Source organism: Puma concolor, chromosome B4 (assembly GCF_028749965.1).
Source record: "Puma concolor isolate L17-30 chromosome B4, mPumCon1.1.hap2, whole genome shotgun sequence".
In the NCBI taxonomy this organism is placed as follows: domain Eukaryota; kingdom Metazoa; phylum Chordata; class Mammalia; order Carnivora; family Felidae; genus Puma; species Puma concolor.
The window spans coordinates 18,226,576-18,244,701 of NC_141673.1; the positions used below are offsets into that span (position 1 = coordinate 18,226,576).

General features: G+C 44.9%; 1 protein-coding gene and 1 non-coding gene across 2 annotated transcripts in view; both read left to right on the forward strand.

Moving 5' to 3' along the window:
* Positions 1 to 18,126, forward strand: part of LOC147578942 (putative tetratricopeptide repeat protein 41) — a 77,581-nt gene that overhangs the window by 28,255 nt on the left and 31,200 nt on the right.
* TRNAG-CCC (transfer RNA glycine (anticodon CCC)) lies at positions 2,262 to 2,334 on the forward strand. The gene has a single exon. It is a non-coding gene; the product is annotated as a tRNA-Gly (tRNA).

The following is an 18,126-nucleotide window of genomic DNA, read 5'->3' on the forward strand; positions in this document are numbered from 1 at the left end:
TATGAGTAAATAGGGCGAACATGTGGGCGTGAGTTCTCTGACATTGCATTTCTCGTTGTAAAGTGGGTAAAAACCAAAATCAGCAGCAGTAGGTGTGACTGGTTCTACACGACAACAACTGATCCTACTCAGCCACATCCCAAGGGTGTTCCGACCAGCCAGGCTGATGAGATAAACCCCACTGAGTATGCCATTAGGATTTTATTCCCAAAGGGAATTGTTAGTTTAATGAGTGTGTTTCAAGGTGCTGAAAGCTCGTAACAAAAACAGCTGCCATCTGTATTCAAAAAAACATGGCTTTTTTTTTTAATGTTTATTTTTGAGAGAGAAAGATGTGAGTGGGGGAGGGGCAGAGAGAGAGGGAGACAGAAGCGGGCTCTGCCCTGATGGCAGAGAGCCCCGTGCAGGGCTCGAACTCACGAACTGTGAGATCATGACAGGAGCCAAACTCAAGAGTTGGATGCTTAACCAGCTGAGCCACCCAGGTGCCCCATCAGCTGCTATCTTTAAAAACGAGCAGATCTTGAGGTTGACAAAGCAGACTGCATTCAGGAACAGCCTATGAGTACCTGACCCTCAGGAGACACCTTCTGTCCCGGAGAGAACAGCCCGCCTCATTAGCAGTGGGAGGCAGAGGGGAAAGGCTGTGGCTCTGGACTTGGCCCGCCTGCATTACTAGCCGTGTGCTCTTGGGCAGTTTACTTACGCAGTGTGGGCCCCCGTTTCTCATCTGTGAAATGGGGGATGGGATTCACAGTACCTACCCAGGGGATTACAGGTAGAGAATTTAGAAGAGTACCAGGCACTCAGTTGTCGTTAGTATTATCATTGTTGCAGCGATGATGATGATGGTGGTGATGATGATGATGGTGATTCCTCACTGAGCTAGAGAAAGAGGCAGGGAGCGCGGTGGGGGCTGCTAAGGGAAACAAGAAACCTATTCATTAGACTAAGGGAGGAGGTAGCACAATGCAGGAGAGTTTGTAGCCGCAGCGGGGGTGGGGGGAGGAACTTGAGGGGGAGCACCGTGTACCGCCTAGCGTGTGCTCGCGCTCAGCTTGGCCGCCTGAGCCAGGAAGCTGGGTTTCACCCGGGTGAGGTGGGTGTGGGCAGAAGAGGAAGAGCTGCCACTGAGAACGCAGCTGGCCGAGAGGTCAGCTCCTCTGCGGCGTCTCCCTGTGGTGGCCTCAGCCGTGAGCAGCTCCAGCTCCTGCAGGCACCCGGCCCTCCCCAGTGGGCCGACAAAAGGCCCCTGTGTGAAGCTCACATTTCTGCCCCTCTGTCCTCACCCCTGCTTGCCTAGATAGAGGGAGCTTGCAGACAGAACTGCTCGGAGCCAGCTCTCCCCCCCCCCCCCCCCCCCCCCCCCGGCACGTGCCCCTCGCCTGCCTTGCAGGCCACTGATGTTCCTAATGTGACATACCTCGCGGAAGGTCGAGGAGAGCCACTGATTTTCTTATTTCCCTGTTTCTTCCCCCTGTCACCCCCCTCCCCTGGTGGCAGCCCGAATAACAATGAGTTCCATTTACTGAATTGGCGTTCTGAGTGCCCGGTTCTGTGCTAAGGGCTTTCTCAGCATCTTAGTTAATGCTCCTAGCATCCAGCATTCTCGTCCCAGATAAAGAGCGGGGCTCACAAAGGCTGGCTCACACAGCTGTGTGTGGGCAGAACAAGGGTTCAGACTCAGGTCTTTGCTGAGCTCAGGGCCCCTTGTCCTCATTACTGCCCGGTCTTGCCTCCTTGAACAAACAGGGACATTTTGCTCCTCAGGGCCCTCTCCTCGCATCACTTACCGGGGAGTCTGCCCTCAATACCAGCAGGACTCCTTGGCAGGGTTCGCCAAGCCTTGTGCCTGGGCCTGGGTGACTTCTCCAGGGGCTCTTGCTCTTGGTGCCACAGGTGTGGTCTCCCTGGAGCAGCCGGTCATTTCCGTCGCTCCTTGTCTGTCCACTGCCACTCCCATCTACTGGAATGCCCCTCCTCTTCTCAGGTCGGTGAAATCCTCTCGTCCCTTAAAGCCCTATTTAAACTTTTTTTTTTTTAATGTTTATTTATTTTTGAGAGAGAGAGTGAACTGGGGTGGGGCAGAGAGAGAGGGACCCAAAGGATCTGAAGCAGGCTCTGCCCTGACAGCAGAGAACCCGATGTGGGGCTTGAACTCATAAACTGTGAGATCATGACCTGAGCCAAAATCCGTTGCTTAACCGACTTGAGCCACTCAGGCATCACAAGGCCCTATTTAAAAAGCACCCTCGGGGGGCACCTGGCTATCTCAGCTGGTAGAGCATGAGACTCCCAATCTCGAGGTTGTGGGTTCGAGCCCCACATTGGGTGTAGAGATTACTTAAAAGCAAAATCTTTAAAAAAAAAAAAAAAAAAAAAAAAAGAGCACTCTCTCAATAAGAGGGCCAGATGGCTGCCTCTCTCCTTCATCTCCAACTTTGAGCAAGTGGCAAGGGTAGCCCCAGTCCCGTTGTACTCTAGTTTATGTGGGTGTGTCCCTGCAAACACTGTGAGCTTGCCATCCTGGTCACCCACTACTTACACGTGGTCCTGACATTGTATGTTTTACTGTATCCCGTTATAGTCCTGGGAGTGCAGGAAACCATGTCTGTTTTATTGGCCATTCTCACATTCAATGCCTGACGCAGAGCCTGACCAACACAGAAGGTTCTCAATAAGTGTTAATTGAATGATAAGAGATAACACTGCCAAAAAGTGAAAAAATCAGTTAATCTCTGTCATTTTGTTACAAAGTATTTTGAAATTGTACCAATTGACTGTTTTTCTCTCCCCATGAATTTACCTTTTGTGACTGGGTGTTTAAAAACTTGAGCTGTTGGGGCGCCTGGGTGGCTCAGTCAGTTAAGCGTCTGACTTCGGCTCAGGTCGTGATCTCGCGGTCTGTGAGTTCAAGCCCCGCGTCCGGCTCTGTGCTGACAGCTCAGAGCCCGGAGCCTGTTTCAGATTCTGTGTCTCCCTCTCTCTGACCCTCCCCCGTTCATGCTCTGTCTCTCTCTGTCTCTCTCTGTCTCAAAAATAAATAAACGTTAAAAAATAAAATAAATAAAAACTTGAGTTGTTACTATTTAAATTAAGCAATAGGCTCTCTCAAAAATAAATAAAACATTGAAAAAAAAAGAAAAAGGTGGCGCCTGGGTGGCCCAGTCGATTAAACAACTGACTTCGGCTCAAGTCATGATCTTGTGGTTCATGAGTTCGAGCCCTGCATCGGGCTCTATGACAGCTCAGAGCCTGGAGTCTGCTTCAGATTCTGTGTCTCTGTCTCTCTCTGCCCATCTCCCTCTCATACTCTGTCTCTGTCTGTCTCAAAAATAAATAAAAAGGGGCGCCTGGGTGGCTTGGTCGGTTAAGCGTCCGACTTTGGCTCAGGTCACGATCTCACGGTCCATGAATTCGAGCCCCACGTCGGGCTCTGTGCTGACGGCTCAGAGCCTGGAGCCTGTTTCAGATTCTGTGTCTCCCTCTCTCTCTGCCCCTCCCCTGTTCATGCTCTGTCTCTCTCTGTCTCAAAAATAAATAAATGTTAAAAAAAAATTTTTTTTTAATAAATAAATAAATAAAACATTAAAAAAATTTAAATTAGACAATAGGCCATTGTCATCCAGGAGAGACAGTTTGGTTCTAACAGAATAAAGAGATAGGTTTAGGATCGTTTTCCAATACTAGTAATTCTGCCTATCTTCAATATTATTTTGAGGAAAAATAATTCTAATCATCCCAAATAGGATTTTAAAAAACACTGAAATGATGCTTTCCTTTGCATACTTAGATATAGATCTGTATCTTCCTTGAGGTTTTTTTTCCTTTTTTTTTTTTTGCCTGGGATTATTTTTCTGCTGATTATTATGAGTGATATTATGTTTTATGATTGTCAGGCTGCGTGTATTTTCTGAGGTTCATTCACCTCCGTTTTGTCACATAGCCTCTGTACCAGCTTCACACAAAAGGTCAACAGTCCGTGCCTCCTGCATGTGGCTGCTGGTGAACGGAATCCACCAGCGGTGACCTTTGCGGCTTGGAAACGCAGATGGAGCAACCGTTGAGTGAGGATGTGTTGCTGGCAGGAAAACTATTAGCAAAATCAGTGTTTGTAAAGCTCCTGATGACCTGTGTTCAAGCCTTTTCACCTTGCTGGGCCTGTTTCCTCACTTACAAGATGAGGGTTTGGACTAGACGACATGATCTCCAGAACCCCTCCTTCTCTAAAATTCACTTAGTCAAGGTCTGAAATCTCAATACTTTAAAGATTTGGGGGGGGGGGGGTGCGGATAAAACCCTCCAAGGATGAAGCACCAAGATTGTTCTCTTCCTGTTCTTGAAAAATACTTTTAATTGTGTGATCCAAGCTCAGACTATCTTGTTTTGATTCTTTCTTCTCCTTTATGTCTTGCATTCATATATAATCTTCAAGTCATTGATTTTATAGTCATTTTCTGATACCAAAATATCTTTAAAAATCAATATATCCATTTATAAAATAAGTAAGTCCTGGGGCTGCCATGTATAGCATGGTGACTATAGTTAATAATACTGTTTTGCATATTTTGAAAGTGGCTAAAAGACATGTTTTTTTGAATGTTTATTTTTGAGAGAGAGAGAGTGAGAGAGAGTGAGTGCATGCAAGTGGGGGAGGGGCAGAAAGCGAGGGAGACAGAATGCAAAGCAGGTTCCACACTGTCAGTACAGAGCCCCCTGTAGAGCTAGAACTCAGAAACCACGAGATCATGACCTGAGCCGAAGTTGGAAGCTTAACCAACTGAGCCACTTAGGCACCCCCTTAAGAGTACATCTTAAAAGGTCTGGTCACAAGAAAAAAAGTGTTTTTGTATCCGTGCAGTGATAGATGGTAACTAGACTTACAGTGGTGATCATTTTATGTATACAAATATTGAATCATTATGTTGTACACCTGAAACTAATGTAGTATCATTTGTGATTTATGCCTCAATAAAAAAACCTGATGTAACCCTCTAGTATAATGTAAAAGAGAAAAGTAAAGTAATTTATTGCAAAATAATATGCATTCCAATATGTAAATGCTCAGACATGATTCCGGTAGAAGCCACAGTGGAGTAGGCAGGTCATGGAAAATGACCATGCTTTCGAAAGCTGCTAGTGCAGACATCCATGGATGTGTTGTAGTCAAGGCTCCAACATCATGAGCAGTGTTCCCATCAGGGTCGTGATTTTCTGAAATCTTGGTATCATTTCAGAAGAAACAACATATAATCTTCCATCACTTTCTATGGTAGTTGTATTCCTAGGAAATTCAATGTGTTTTGAATCTGTGCAAAAATTACTTTGCATTTACATGAAAATGGAGTTGGTTTCTAGGTGAGGTCATTAATAAGGTTACCCCCTCCCCCTCCCCCCCCAAGTGACTGTCTGGCAGAACATGTGAAAGCAGGTAGACCCCAGGACACAGCTGCATTGTGTGTGACTGTCCTGTGTTCTAGGACATCTCGAATTCCTAGAGCACCCCTGTTGAGTTGCACTGCTCTAATCAGCTTCCTGTTTTTTTGAATGCTCATGTGTCTTCCTACCTCCAGACCTTTACCTTTGCTTTGTCTTGCTTGATATCCCTTTGCCCTCATCTCTACCTGTGCATTCCCCGAAGCTCATCTCACATGTCTTCTGCATGAAGCTTGTCTTCATTGTGATGGTTCTGCATCACACTCCAGTACTCTTCAGACTCATATTCTACCTTGAAATGTGTTTTTTGTGTGTGTGTGTACTGAACCCATTTTCACTTCCCTTAACTCCTTGACTTTATTTATAGATCATTTTTATCTCCTTTTAACATTGAGCACAGAACCTTGCACGTAACAGGCAACCAATAAGTATTGTTAAACATAGTTATTCAATATGCTTCTAACAGAATCTTAATGCACCTGAGAGATGTAAATCCATTAAAAGCTTCTTTGCATAACTTGATTTTCTAGATTCTAATGTGCCTAAATTTCTATGGGAAACATGGCCTTTGAAAAATAAAAGCAAGACCAAAGTTGTATGTAGTAAAATGCTCTTAAAGTATTAAGCAGTTGATTACAATTTTGGGTTGCTCTCTGCTGTGTCACGCAATCAGAGTTTGCAAGTTGGTCCTCTCAAATCACATCCTTTGCCCTTTCTGGTTTATAGCCTGATTTTCCCTGGTAATTTACAGATTCGAAGGTCTGGGGTCCAATATTGCGGATAGAGTAATTTAGGATTGGTTATGTCAGATTTGATGTGGGCGAGAACTGAAGAGACCAGGCAGTGGTGGGGGATGATGCATGTGTGCCCCTGCTGGACCACCCAGTGGTAGCCGTGGCCCCTAAACAGCCACCTGACGTTACAGAGCTGCATAAACTTCGCAGACTGCATAGACTGGCTTCTCTTTCTTCCCTTCCAGCTCTTTGTAACATGAACTATTTTTGCATTTTAGAAGATGAGAGTAATGCTTTGGATCATACAAAATATTTTTTATATAAAATCCTGAAAATGTATAGGAGACATCTGGTGGTAAATATCATTATCCCTTTTGGGTTGAATATTTTTAGGCTGCTAATCACACATATACCTATATGTGTCAGCTGTACAGCTGTGAATAGCACTCATTGTTCCCAACCCCTTCCGCCTCCCCATCCCATTAACATATTCTAGCAATGATGGAAACATTTTTGCCTAATTTGAACAAATTCCTATGCTCTAGGTACTCAGCTTGAAACTGATGTTCTTAACGAAGGCTCAAATGTCTTGGTCTTTTCACTTCTTGTGGAAGTTTTCATTGCTTCCATCAATTTAAAGCCATGTATACTTGTCCTAGATGGAATTGAAGAATTGATTGGCATTTATGGGATTTTAGGACAGAAGATAATCTCTTTTTAAAATAATACCTATTTTATTACTGTTTTGTAAAAAGAAAACTCCATAATTTAGAAGGTATGTAACATCTTTCTTTTTATTTAACTTTTTCAATGTTTATTTTTGAGAGAGAGAGAGAGAGAGAGAGTGAGTGAGAGAACAAGCACGGAGGAGGGGCAGAGAGAGAGAGAGAGAGGGAGGAAAGCAGGCTCCAGGCTCTGAGCTGTCCGTGCAGAGCCTGACACAGGGCTTGAACTCATGACCACGAGATCATGACTTGAGCTGAAGTCAGATGTCCAACTGACTGAGCCTCCCAGACGCCCCTGTAACACCTTTCCATTGCATTGCATATCTATAGCTATAGCCAGCATCGCTTATAGCTACTACTGTATGTTTTATTGAACAAATACTTCTGTGACACTTACAACGGGTCAGGCACCTTTCTAGGCACTTTATAAATATTAACGCATTTAATTCTCAGGAGAACCCTATGAAAGAGACACTGTGATCATCATCCCTGTTTATACAGAGGGGACTGAGCATGGAGGTGTTAGGTGGCTTGTCCAACATCCTAAGATTGTGTTAGACTCAGAATTCAGACATGGACAGTCTGGTTCTGGAAACTGTGACCTTTACTTCTGCCTGATTCTGCACCCCCCCCCATTTTATACATTGATCAGGCATTTATTGGACTCCTAGTATTTTCTTTATGTTGTATATTATGACCTGCCTCATCTATACTGATTATGCACATATCAAATCCCATCGATTGGTTGCTTTCCTTAGTTTTTCTTATCTTTTTTTTTTTAACGATTATTTTTGAAGGAGAGGGAGACAGAGTGTGAATGGGGGAAGGACAGAGAGAGCGGGAGAATCTGAAGCAAGCTCCAGGCTCTCAGCTGTCAGCACAGAGCCCAACGCGGGGCTCAAACTCATGAACCATGAGATCATGACCTGAGCCGAAGTTGGACGCTTAAGTGACTGAGCCACCCAGGTGCCCCTCCTTAGTTTTTCTTCTGTTTGAGCTGATATTGGATCACTGGAACCTTGTGAAGAATTTTCTCTAAAACTTAAAAACACATGTAATTATAAATTAGGTAAGTAATATATGTTTCTGATATAAAATATGATGAAGAAAAAGAAAACAGAAAATTAGGTATGCTCACAGTCTCACTGCTCTTCAATGTTTTGGAGTATAGCCTTCCTTCTTCTATGGATGTCTATGTACACTCCTTGACGCTTACGTAAATGAAATTACACACCATATTGTTTTATAATCTTTTTAATTTAATGCATGGCAACCACCACAAATTCAGCAAATAGTTCTTGACCACTCACTATAGCAAAAGCACTACAAGCAGAGTCAGACATGGTCCCTGCAGAGAAACGGAGCTTTCATTCTAACAGGGGATGGCTGATGTTAATGATGCTATTACACAAATAAGGACAAGATTGCAAACTGTGACAAGTGCTGGGCTTTGATATATAGGAGGATGACCGAGTGATGGCACGGAGATGCCAATGGCATTGAAGGAAGCGATTACTTACATTTCCTGAGAGAAGGAGATGTGCCATGCCACTCGGGGCCCCAGGGGAAGTATCAGGGTGGTCAGGAGGCAGAAGACTGGAGCCAGGAGAAGGCCAAGGCCAAAGCCTTCATTGGGGTTCCCATGGGAAAGGTAGAGGAAGCCATTCAGGATTGGCTAGTTTGTGTAATTTCAGCAGGCTTTGTGGCATCGTTGTCCCTAGTTGTCTGGTCCTAGCCCCAGGATGATGATGTGGGGCAGGGAAACATTGGCTTGGTGAATTCGAGTCAGATAAGAAGGTAGGTGGGGGTGTGTTCTTGGATCTGTGGGTCTGCACATGACAGGCATGTTCCAGGCAAGCTGCCACCACCCCCGGGACTTAGCTTGCCTTGGGAAAAACAGTCTCTCCTGAATCTCTAAGGCCCCAGAGAAATGTCACAGTATCAAAAAATAAAAAAATAAAAATAAAAATCCCTAACAGTACCTGAAGACACATTCAACTCAGTGCCTGGCTCAGAGTAAGCACTCACTGTTTGGTAGTTACTGTTGTTATTATTATTATTATTATTATATTTGCGATTATTAGTCAAAGAGGGGTAGGAAAGGCTGCTAAAGGAATCTAGAAAGATCTGATTAGGTGTTTATCTTATCCCCAAATAAAGCCATTTAATTTATGATAGTATTGCTGTACAAAGCAAGATTCTTCATCATAAAACAATGTTCTGTTTTTCAATTGAATGGTTCAGTTTGCACTCTAAGATTTCCCTTGATCGTCACTATAGGTCATTCTTTAGAAGCCTAAGATTTGTCAGATTACTTGCTTGTAGGAACGTTTTTTTATTTTTTATTTTAACTGTTTATCTATTTATTTTGAGAGAGAGAGAGAGCAGGGAGAGGCAGAGAGAGAGAGAGAGAGAGAGAGAGAGAGAGAGAGAATCCCAAGCAGGCTCCGCACTGTCAGCACAGAGCCCGATGTGGGATTCGATCCCATGAACTGTGAGTTCGTAATCTGAGCTGAAATCAAGAGTCACTTAAGTGATTGAGCCACCCAGGTGCCCCGTACAAACCTCTTTTTAGAGGTTACCTTTGTACTATCAAATTCATAACAGATGGGTAAGTCAGTGAATATAGTTCTGTAGAGTGTGAATTGGTATCATCACCATATTGCTTACTATCCACCTTATCGCTAATAACCTTCACCCCAGCCCTTAACCCTCTATTTACTCCCTATATTCTAGCTGCTCTAAGTTTAAAAACCATCAGTAAAGTAGTTTTAAAGTCTTTAAAGTTTTCAAATATCTTTGACTTTCTCCACCAGGCAAAAGATTTTTCTTGGCTGCCATGCTCGCTGCCTCCTCATTGCAAATTCATCATGAGCACTGTCTCCTCCAGCCTGTCCTACAAGTTGCTATGTGCTCGCCCAGATGTGAGGACAGTGGACTTCATTAGCATAGGAGACAAAGAAGTGAAACTAAACATCTTTAGACAGCATCTCTCCATTCCCAACAAAGACCCCCTCCAACAGAGCCAATCCACTTTGAGGAAGAAAACAAACCCGAATCCTTTAAAACTCACGATCCTAGCGAATGAACTCAGAGAATGTAGAATCTACCGAGATGAGTATCAGTGTCTGAAGGAGTACTTGGAGGTGGTGTCTGTTCAGGAGCTCTGGGAATTGATTCTGAAACGCTGGATTGAGGACTATAGCTGGACTTTTACGCCAAAAAAGGCAAATTCAGACACGGTGGCTTTAGGAGAAGGTAGGCCTTGGCCAGTGTTGACAACCTGCTAGAGTCCACAGGGAGAAAGATGTATGGTGGACCACCCAGAGGAGGAGGGTCCAAGGATGGGGTTGTCAGAGAAAATACAAGATGCCCAGTTAAATTGTAATTTCAGACAAAGAACAGTCCTTTAGTAAAAGTATGTCTCAATTATTGCATGGGACACACTTATACTAAAAATTAGTTGAATTACAAATAAATAATTTCATTACAAGTATATCCCAGATTATTGCATGGGACATACTTATACCCAAAATTGATTTTTTGTTTATCTAAAATTAAAATTTAACTAGTTACTCTGCGTTTTTATTTGCTAAATCCAACAACCCTGTCTAGGGAGCTCTGTGCTGACTGTAAAGGGAACCATATTAGACAATTTTTCAGGAATCTAAGAAATGGGCCTTTATTATTTCTATAACTCAACTCTTTTGAGCCTATAGTTCAAGTGACGGCAGAAACCTAATTCAGTTCATCTAGGTTAAATCCATCAATTGAGCTTTTTTTTTTTTTTTTTTTTTTGGTACAATTCAGGGTGTTTTCAGTCAAGAGAGGATTTGTGTCCTTCCTGTGTGTGTTTCTTTTGGATTGAGCTTAAATCTGAGGGTCTTGGTGCTGGATGTCCTTGGTTGTCATCTGTCCCTGCTGGCTTCCACTGAGGTGGTCATGGCCCCGGATGGTCCACAGATACTGACTTCCTCCAATGCTGGCATCCTCTAGGATGGCTGTGTTCCCATCTGTTCTTGGGTTGTTCGATCTATGCTGCCATCTGCTGCCATTTTCCTTCACTCTAATGTGAGGAGGCCCCTCTCCTCCACTAACATCTGCACTCTCCTGGAGCCCATAGTCTTGTGGGTACTCAACATTCCCGACAGAGAATGTTGGTTGCTCACTGCACCTTCAGAGATCTGGCTCTGTAGGTGTCCCCATAGTGGTTTCTGCTCTCTGGTTCTGGGGGCATCAGAAGATCTACAGGCACTGGCCTTGTAGGCTCCCAATGGGAGGCACAGCACAGGCTGTCTGTACTATTGGGTCCCCAGGTGCATCCAGTTGGCCCCTGTCGCTGCTCACAGCTTGGGTTCAGGGAACAGCACAGGCCCACCTGAGCAACTCTGTTGCTCTCTTCTCGCACTGTCTCCTCCACCTTGCTTGGTTCAGTCCTCTTTAGCTCACCCTGTAACTGAGTCTGTTGTTTGTGGTTAAAAGACGTATTCCATGAGTTGGTCAGGCATTTTTGTCTTTTGATATTCCACAGTCTTTTGAGAAGCAAAGTTTGTTCTCAAAGCCATTATCTCTGCTAGGAGCTTCAAAAGGCTTTTGAAACTTCAGTTTCTACCATAATAACCTTCTCTTAAGTTTGATGAATTTGGAATGGAGCAGGAAGGGGGATGTGGGGGTGGGGAAAGAAGCACAAAATACTTGCAATGAAAGACACGTTGGTTGGTGTGACCACATATTGTCCTGCCCCATTTTTTTTTGCTCTAGACTTTGCATTTCTGCAAATAAAATGAATTGCAAATTTAGCGTGCTCTCCCTCACCTGCAAGGAAGTGAAAGAAAGGTCTCTGTGCCCTGAGAAGAGTCACGCAGGCAAGGTGGCCCATGGCTGTGCCCAGGGATATTCCTGCTTGTCTGGGACTGTGCGGGAAAGCCCAGGCCCTCCTCTCCCCAGCTGACTTTCCTCCTCCTGCCCACTGACCCCTCCTCAGGCCCAAGGCACTCAGCCACAGGTACAGGAAGAACTTGGTAAACCTGGGGTCAACTTCAGAAGGAGCTTGTACAGCTGGGGCTGAGCAGCTCCCTCTGCGTAAAGATTACAGGTGTTTGAGGTTCATTCCCCAGTCCTGGCACAAGAAGTCCATTTAGAACGGTAGACTTTGTTCTTTCTCTCAGTGGTCTTAAGGATCTCTTTAGAGCTGGTCATAAAGCCAGCGGGAATCCAGCTCTGGCTGAAAAAGTGAGTAACATAGAGCTGGCTCCAGTGGTGTCTGTGGCAAGATAGCAATCATACCAAAAAACCATTCAGACCCATCGATGCAAACTTGATATTTGAAAGTATTAATAGACTGCTCAGCAGTATGATAATTGGCAAGCTTTCCAGCTTATAACCATAGCTAACATGGACGTATTAGTTGGGACAAAGTGGATGATAACTTAATGCCTGAAAGTATGGGCTCCAAAGCCAGGCAGTCTATGCTCAAATCCCAGTTCTGCACTTACTCCTGTGTGACTGGCTAAGTTATTTAACATCTCTGGGCTTAAATTTCTTATTTGTAAGACAGGGGAAGTTATATAGTATCTGCCTATAGGATGATTAAAGGAAACAAGTTGTATAGTCATACACGACATTTAGCCATTTAGAATGATGCCTGGCAGATGTGAACGGTTCTTTTTGTCATTGCTGTCATTGTGTTATCTGTACAGCACCGGATGGCTGGGTGGCCGACACTCTGTGCTTTTTTGAGCATCTCACATTGTGGATTGGCCGAGGATGAGATATTCCAGCTTTTGGGCATGCTGGGCTACAGGGATCACTACAAAGTGACCATGTTGCACTGGGCTGCCCTCCGCAATGCCAGCAGACAGTGGGTCCAGGAGAAGCCCAATGGCCTCCTGTACTTCAGGCACCAGTCCCTGCGGAGTGCTGTGGAGCACAAGCTTCTTGGTTAAGGGCTTAAATCTGTGTAAGTACCTGCTAGTTCGGAAAAGGGAAGTTTGCATTCAAGGGAAAGCTTGCAGCTAGCATTTCTCAAGTAGGAATGAATCTGTAAACATGGGTATACATGGTCATATAAATTAATACTTGTACCTGGTTGTGAGTAACTGAGACCTGACTTCAATGGCTTACATCCCAGGGTTTATTCTCTCACATGAGAGCTTTCTGAAAGTAGGCAGTTCAGGGCTGCCCTGTTGGCTCCACAAAGTCATCTGGGACCCTCTTCCTTCTATGTCCCTGATCCACACATTAGCTTGCATTCTCAGGGTCATCTCATGTGCATGACTGCTGGAAGCAGCATGGCTGCTGGAGCTCCAGCCATCGCATTTTGGGCAATAGGAAGGATGAAAAGAAGGGTTTGCATTTCCTTTTAAGGAGCTTTCCCAGGTTTTCACCAACATTTCCACTCTGTCTCTAAAACGTCATTTGGCCACAGTTAGATATGAGAAAAGATGGGGAACAGAGTTTTCAATGGAGTGTGTTGCTACCCTAAACTAAGGTGGGCATCTGTTACTAACAAAGATGAGGGAGATGGTTATTGGATAGGCATTAGCAGTTTCTGCCCTAATTCTGAAATCAAATTCTTTTTTTTTTTAAAGTTTATTTATTTTGAGAGAGACAGAGAGCATGCGTGCACTTGTGCAAGTGGGGAGGGGCAGAGAGAGAGAGAGTCCCAAACAACCTCTGTGCTGTCAATGCAGAGCCCAATGTGGGGCTCAGTCTCACAAACCATGAGATCATGACTTGAGACGAAAGCAAGAGCTGGATGCTTAACCAACTGAGCTATGCTGTCGCCCCTGAAATCAAATTCTTATCCCCTTCTGAAAGGATTGAGGTCTGAATCTGAGAAACAATGGCAATCACAGACTCTTGACCTAGAAGCAGAGCCCTCTAGCCACACAGAGAAATTCAGGTTCGTGGACTTCAAAAACCTTACATCACAGCCTCTGCAAAGATTCTAAGCTCTGTGCAAATTTCCTTTCGGGTTTACTATGTCCTCTTTCACTTTCTTTTTTAAAAGATTGTTTCCCTCCTACATTGTCGTCATTCCCACCACCTCTTAAGTTACATAATGTAGCGAAGGGGGGTGGGGAGCGAGGATGCTCTTAGGTGTGATGTCAGTTCTTCTGCTCACTTGGTCTCTGATGGTTTGCAACACACTTAGTCTCTCCATTTTCCTGTAGAACAGTAACACTCTTGGAGGTGCAGGGACAAGGCCATGGTGTGGCTGTTAAAATTCTGGGTATATGCTGTAGCCCTTCTCTGCACTGTGAGCCCCTAAAGAAAGCACTGCTGGCAATATTCACTATTGTCAGGAAAACAAAGACAACAACAACAACCAGGATGTGAATACATCTTTACCAGAGGCGCCAGGAATTGTAATTGCAACAATTCACTTCCAGGTAGCTTGAGCATGGGAAGTAAAGCATATCCTACAAGGAGAAAAAAGATGCCAAAGCGAAGGCTGTAGGACTTGAGTCTGCTATGATATTTTTTGGTAAAGGGCTATCTTTTGATATATTTTGTCCCAATGTCTTATCAATTATTTTGGGGCAAACTAGTCTCTTAGCCACACGTATATGTGGATGCTTCTTTCCTTTGAAATTAATACTCTGTTTACATATTGTATTCAGTTTGTAAGTATTGTATTCAATTTGTAACTTAAGTTACTCCTACCAAAAATTGGCTAGTCTAGAGGCAGGCTTTGTACCCTGGGCTGTGGTCCAGTAACGTCTTTTCCCTTTTTGCTACTAGAGCTGAGGATTGTTTGGTCTTATATACTCTTTGTATGTGGGTGAACATATGCGTGTACATGTGTGTGTGCATACGTGCATATCAGTGGGGCTGAAAAGGGAAAGGGCGGTTAGGGGGGAGACCCAGAAAGCTGGGAAATGCTGTTTTAGTGCGGCCAGAGCATTGTCACATCTTGTTGCCCCTGGCCATCATAACCACCACTATTATTTAGTGCTTTCACTGTGCCAGCCGCTTCATATACGTTATTCCATTTATTTCTCGTGTACACAGAACGTTCTCTGGCTAGGTTAGGTCGTATCAGTTCTGTTTCCCACCAGCCTCCTAGAAAGTCCTCACCTGCCCCAGGTGCCTGCGGGAGACCCTGAGCAGTGTTACCTGTGCACCTCTGTCTGTTGGCTGTGGCCACCACGTAGAGGCTCTTCTGGTTTGCGCTTACTGACGTGGGTACCTCCCAGCTGCCCCTGCAGGGCTCCCCCCAAGAAAACCAAGCCTCATGCTGGGGTCCCTGTCTCTTTGCCCTCTGGCAGCCAGCCCTTGAGGTGTCGGGATGGTGCTGGTGTCCAAAGGGAGAGAAGGTGTTTTCTGGGAGACCTGAACCATGCGACCTCCTCCCCCAAACCTCACCCTTTCCCGGGGTCTCAGGGAGCCCTTCCTGGAAAGAGCTCCTTCCTTTACTTCGTATAACCCCTCACTTCATAGAAGCTCCGAAAACCAAGTCTGTGAAGCCCATTTTGCAGCGATTAATTGTTGAGTAGAAGGGTCCAGCCTAGCATAATGGGTAAAAGTGGCCCCTGATGCTAGATCGGGGTGAGCCTTGGCTTTTCCACTTCCTAGCTGAAGACCGGATCCCTCTCTACCCACATCCCTCTTTTGTAAAATAATAAGTGTACCAAGCTCAGAACATTATGACTAGCGAGCATTCAATGTGTAATTCATGTAATTACAAGCACGTAGACTAGGCCTGGCCCATAGTGAATTCTTAAGAAGTGTTAGCCATTCTGAATTCTCCCTTTGTTTTACTCATCTGTCTCCCCTGTGGCCTTTTACCTACCGTTCTTCCCAAAATGATCCATGCAAATCAGCTGGTAATCTTGAATTCTGTTAGCCTAAGTGTTATTCCATTTCATCAAACACCTTCAAGCAGGTCTGAGTTCCCTGGGCCCCACTCCAGTTACATTCAATAGATGTTTGTGAATGAATGCACAGCTATTCCTGGCAGTTGGCATTTTGGGCCTGCCATTTCTAGAAGCTTCCATATCCCTTGTTTTGGGAGCCAGTACTGACCCTCAGCCTCTGGTGTTTGCCTGCGGTGGAATCAAGATCTGGAGGGCTGAGCACAGGAAGGGAAGTGTGAGCTACTCACTACCTGTTCACCTGCTACCTGCAGGTGACACTGTGGTCATGGTAGAGGAGCAGCCTCATTTCACCCTGTCTTTACCTCACTCCCAGGCCCGCGTGCTGTTTGGCAAAGAGTCTACCTTCTTTCCGACTGGCGATCGCTATGGCATCTACTATAAATGATTTCTTGTTAAGAGCAAGGACTTTCAATCTGACAGAACTGGCCTGGCCTTGTGAAAGGTGCTTAACTTTCTAAGACTCAGTTTCTCACCTGCAAAATGGGGATGATGGTAGTGTTTACCTCGAGGGTATTAAAAATGCTAAGTATACCTAACATGAGGCGCTTAATACAGCGTCCGGCACAATGATAAGCACCGTGGTGGCTGTGACAGCTAATTGCCAATATTTCCAGCGCCTCCACCCACCATGGGAAGCACTTTCTGGTCCCTTTATTGGGGAGCACCTTGTGACCCGTTCTGTGCAACGAGTTGTATGTGGCTACTGGCGATGTTCAAGATGGCGGCTGGTCTGTCAGTCCTGGCATGAGCAGACCTGGATTTGGAGATTCAGCCAGGACCCTCATTATCTGTGATGGCATGATGAACCTTTGCTGTTTTAAGCCACTGAGATTTTGAGGTCGTTTGTCCACACAGCACAATGTAGCCTGTCTGGTGGACATTCACCAGACAGTGTGTCCACCAGAAAGTGTGTCCGTGAGAACTGTGCTGAACTTTGCACAGATGATGCTGTGGTCAGGCCATCCCTCCCATCTCATGTTAAGTGGAGAAGCACTGGAATCGAGTCAGAAAGTTTGAATCCTGCTTCTCCACTCACGTGCTGGCCAGAGACCAGCCACCTGGCCCCTCTGACTTTAAGTAATTTCATTTGTCATATGGAGATTGTATTAGGGTTCTCTGGAGAAACAGGACCACTAGGATTAGTTCTCTATCTCTTTCTATCTCTGTGTATCTCTATGTGTGTATCTCTACATAGATATCTAGAAAAAAATTTATTGTGCAGTTTTGGCTCACGTGATTGTGGACATTGGGAGGTCCCAGGATCTTGCTGTCTGCAAGCTAGAGGTGCGGGAAAGCTGGTGGTAGTGCTAGTGGGGACCAGGGGAGTCAGTGCTGTAATTTCTAGTCTAAGTCTAAAGGTCTGAGTGCTGAGAAGACAGAGGTTCCAGCTGGAGCCGAGGGGAAGATTTGCCCTTCCTCTGCCTTTTTTTTCCTATTCTGGCCCTCAACAGATTGGATGAGGCCCGTCTGCAGTGGTGAGGGCAATCTCCTTCACTCAGTGGACTCATTCAAGTGCTAGTCTCTTCCAGAAACCCCCTCACAGGCACACTGGGAAACAGTACCTAACCAGCTCTCTGGGCATCCCTTCGCCCAGGAAAGTTGACACGAGAAATTATATGGGAAAATCACAGGGATTTTCATATCCTTTCATATCTCACAAGGGTATTTTGTACAAAGATAAACTTAGGGCACCTGGGTGGCTCAGTCGGTTAAGCATCCGACTCTTGATTTCTGCTCAGGCCATGATCTCATGGTTCATGAGTTGGAGCCTCACATCAGGCTCTGTGCTGGCAGCATGGAGCCTGCTCAGGATTCTCTCTTGCCTCTCTCTGCCCCTTCCCTGTTCACGCTCTGTGTCTCTGAAAATAAATAAATAAACTTAAAAAAAAAATAAACTCAGTGTTTTTTATGACAATGTTTTGTACACATTAAGCACTGTGTTTAATACTCTAAATCTCGGATGCAGGGTAACATTTGTCCCAGTTCTCTTTCTCTCTCATTCCCCACAAAAATGCCCTTGCCGTGCTCAGTGCAAGGAGGAACTTTCCTTCCTCTTCCATGGGTTTCTGAAGCAGGTGTGCCATCCAGCCCTGTGTCCCATTCATCTTGCGAGAAAAAACATCAAGCAGAACATTTTAAATACTTCTATTTTTAACTTTCAAGGATAGGTATCTTGAAGTTCTTCTTCTTTTTTTTTTTAAGTTTATTTATTTATTTTGAAAGAGAGAAAGGGAGAGAGAGAGAGAATCCCAAGCAGGCTCTGCACTGCCAACACAGAGCCTGATGCAGGGCTCAAACTCACGAACCGTGAGATCATGACCTGAGCTGAAATCAAGAGTCAGATGCTTA